The 4,016-nt window shown below is 46.3% G+C and overlaps 1 non-coding gene across 1 annotated transcript; it reads right to left on the bottom strand.

Moving 5' to 3' along the window:
• Nucleotides 1–3,359: 3,359 nt before the first annotated feature.
• trnak-uuu (transfer RNA lysine (anticodon UUU)) lies at nt 3,360–3,432 on the bottom strand. The gene has a single exon. It is a non-coding gene; the product is annotated as a tRNA-Lys (tRNA).
• Nucleotides 3,433–4,016: the final 584 nt, after the last annotated feature.

The raw sequence follows: 4,016 nt of genomic DNA on the forward strand, positions 1-4,016 counted from the left end.
CAACTTATTTCAGCTATCTCCCCTGGCACCGCGTCGCCTAAACGCCATCTATAATTGTTGCTGGTGACACAACACCGCCGTCAAGGTAAATTGCCCTCTCTGTCCAAATAAAAACATGCCCAAATATCTCTTTTAAACTCCAGCTCCCGACCCCAAACCCTAAAGCTGTTGACAATTGCGTGCTGTGAATCTGAAAAGCCTAATCTAGATATTCCTTACGGTGTCTGATTCAACTGTTGATTGATTTTCAGCCGAGACGCTGGAGCAAAGCAGAAAGGGAAACGCCTTCCCGATGTCTGTGCAGAAGTTATTGATACACTTCCAGGTCGAGTCGCTTGTAATGAAGGCAAAAAGGATGTCACCGTTTATCTCGAGAGGACCAGGATACTGAAGCAGGGGGGTAATGCTGAGGTTTTCTCCGGCACTGGTGAGGCCTCAGCTGGAGTATTATGAGCAGTTTTGCGCCCCTTATTTAAGAAAGACTTTGGAGAGGGTTCAGGGCAGAATCACCAGAACGATTCCGGGAATGAAAGGCTTACCGTATGAGGAGCGAGTGATGCTCTGGCCCTTCACTCGCTTGAATTTAGACGGAAGTGCGGAGATCTCATTGAACCCGATCAAATATTGAAAGGTTTGGACACGCGGATGTGCAGAGGATGCTTCCTGTGGTGGGAGAGTCTAGGTCCAGAGGACACAGTCTCAGAATAAAAGGACGTCCAACGAACTTCCCTCCAGTTTCAGCACATGCTTTCTAAGTTAATAGACCCAACACAGCTCGCAATACTCCCCGAGTGAGGCCGCACCAGTGTTTTGTGAAGTCTCGACGTTACATCCCAGCTTCTATATTCTAGTCCTTTCGAAATCAGTGCGAGCATTGCGTTTGCCTTCTTCATCACCGGCTCAACCTGCAAACTGACCTTGATGGGATCCTGCACAAGGACTCCCAAGTCCCTTTGCACCTCAGGTTTTTTTTTTGTATTTTCTCTCCATTTGGAAAACTGTCAACTCTTTCATTACTTCTCCCAAAGTGTATGGCCATGCACTTTCCGGCACTGTATTCCATTTGTCACTTCTTTGCCCATTCCCCTACTCTGTCAGTCTTTCTATAGCTCTCGACTTCCTCAACGCTTCCTGCCTCTCCACCTGTCCTCATATCGTATACAAATATTGCAACAAACTCATCAATTCCATCATCCAAATTATTGACACATAACCACATAAGAATCGGTCCCAACACCGAACCCTATGGAAACCCCGTCGTCACAGGCAGCCAACCAGAAAAAGCTCCCTTTGTTCCCAATCTTTGCCTTCAGCTAATCGGCCACTGCTTTATCCATGCTAGAATCTTTCCTGTAACGGGCTGGTAGCTCGTTCAGCAACCTCATGCGTGGCACCTTGTCAAAGGCCTTCTGAAACTCAACAGGGGAGCCCTAATGGAGACAGCGTGTGATTTTATTTCGGCAGCGTATCAGATGTTAAAATCTCTGGTCTATTCCCACCCAAAGAAGACACCACGGGTAACTTAGACAAAAATTGAGCCCAAAAAGTCTTCCATCAATTACAAGAATATAGAGCAGCCGCCAAAAAGCATGTGACATTTGGTAATTCAGATATTTTGACCGCTTTGGATAACAAAGTGGTTGCTGAGCACAGTAAATGTTCACTGCCTCCCAAAACAGCTAGTTTTATTCAGGGTTCCAGAACTCTAGATTTTATTTATTAAAGAAACAAAAAGCGCATTCAAACTTGAAGAAGTAGAAAGGACACAGAAGGAATTAGACTATTTAAGAGAACGGGCAAAGATTTGTCAGGTGGAATACAATGTCGGGAAATATAAGGTCGTGCACTTCGGGAGAAGAAATTAAAGAGTTGACAAAATAAGCCACAAGCGAGTGCCCATCGTTGGTCCTCTGATTACAAATGGAGGAAAAAAGTGAAAAACATCTCTAATGCTACCTTTTAATTTAATGCTGTTCAACAGATTTCTGTGTTCTTCCGATGAATCAATCTTCTGCCAGACAGGAAGCGGCTTTTGAGGTACAGTTACTCAACTGGCCAATTAAAGCTTCTGCACTTCTCTGTATTATCTCTAAAACTCTAAACATTTCGGCCAGTCTTCTTATTCCAGCAGTAAGATGGGTGTTGCACCTGCGGGGGGCGTACAGAATCAACGATCACAGGCTCAAGATGAGCGGTCGCTATGAATAGAGATTTGTTTTCACTGGAAGTGGCGAATTTTGGGAATCCACGACACAAACTGTGTCTGTGGAGGCTCAGTGGCTAAGCACGTTAAAGAACAAGAACGGCAAGGATTACACACTAAGGCAAGCAAAGGGATTTGAGGGAAAGGAATTGCAAGCGGCCCTCGAGTAAAGGTGTAGTCATCTGTCCTAAATGTGTCTGTCAAACTGTCCTTGCGGAGAATACCGTCCCACCCATGCGTCAGCCCGGTAAGCCACTTCTGAAACCTCACCAACGGCACCACGCTCTCCCTGTAATGGAGCGCTCGGAGCTGTACACAACACTCCCAGTGCGGCCCGGACAAAATTTCAGAGAGCTGCAACGTTACTTCTCGATTCTTGCATTGAATGTCCCTAGCGGTGAAGGTTATCCTGTCCTTGTTATGGTGGAAGTCGGCTTGACCGCGAAGGGCCGTGTGTCGTGTCAAATCCAATTTTATTTGAGCAATGTATAATCAATAATCTGGATGCTCTTTAGAGTGGAGTTCAGGAGACGCAGGCTGTCGGCTCACTGCAGAACCCAATGACTCTCACAGTGGAAACATGCACACTGTCCTTCACAAATCAGAGCAGAGAGCGCGGGAGTTGGGATGTTTGGGTGAAATTATATATGACGCTGGTAAAGGCCCAATATGGAGTGTTGTGTGCAGACGTGGTATGTCAAAGGTCAGCCAGATACATGCGCCGTGTTCTCCGGACTGGCAATGGATGAACTGAATCTGAAATATAGGGTTAATACCAATGTGAGTACTTTCTGCATAATTACACTGCATTCTAAATCACCTACTCTGGAAATCAGAGTCACGGGGATCGGCACAGAAACAGGCTTAGACCATTTAGTCCGCACCGATCTATTATTCTGACTATTATTCCCAAGGACCTGCACTTGGTCAATTGCCCCAGCACACCCTCTCCAGCCATGTACTTACCCAAAAGTCTCCTAAGTGCTAAAACCGAACCCGCATCCATCACTTCCGCTGGAAGCTGGTTTCACTCTCCCAGCCCCCTGTGAGTGAAGAGTTCCCCCGGACATTTCAATGCGTTTAGAGTGGAAAAGCTGTCTGTCAGGGGACGGAACTGAATGTGGCGATGAGGAGACAACCTGCGATATAAAGTGAGCGCCTGAACAGGGACTTGAACCCTGGACCCTCAGATTAAAAGTCTGATGCTCTACCGACTGAGCTACCCAGGCTCTGTTATACTGGAACCAATTACACTGGAAACACACACACACACACACACACACACACACACACACACACACACACACACACACACACACACACACACACACTCACTCACACACACACACACACACACACACACACTCACACACACACACACTCACTCACACACACACACACACACACACACTCACACACACACACACTCACTCACACACACACTCATACACACATCTGTCTCGATGGTTTCTGCATTACGTTTTTTTCTGCAATCGACTTCCAACGTTTTTAGACTCCATGTATTTCATCGCAAAGATTAAGATAATTATCCTTTGCTGAAACATTCCAAGCCTCAAATTGGACTGTCAGTGGCTGGGATCCAGACCCATCGTGCAGGAAGAAGATATATTTGTGCGAAATTGAAGAAGTCAAAGTGAGTGAGTTCGGGAGATCGGACAAGCAGGGATGGAAGAAGGAGGGAAAGGGTCTGATGGACGAAACTGCATTTATTTCATTACAATTAGAGTGATGGATATGACAGATGAATTCAGGCCATGGATGGGAACACGGGACTGGGATATCGGAGTGATGG

This window comes from Hemitrygon akajei, unplaced genomic scaffold (genome assembly GCF_048418815.1).
Source record: "Hemitrygon akajei unplaced genomic scaffold, sHemAka1.3 Scf000090, whole genome shotgun sequence".
In the NCBI taxonomy this organism is placed as follows: Eukaryota; Metazoa; Chordata; class Chondrichthyes; order Myliobatiformes; family Dasyatidae; genus Hemitrygon; species Hemitrygon akajei.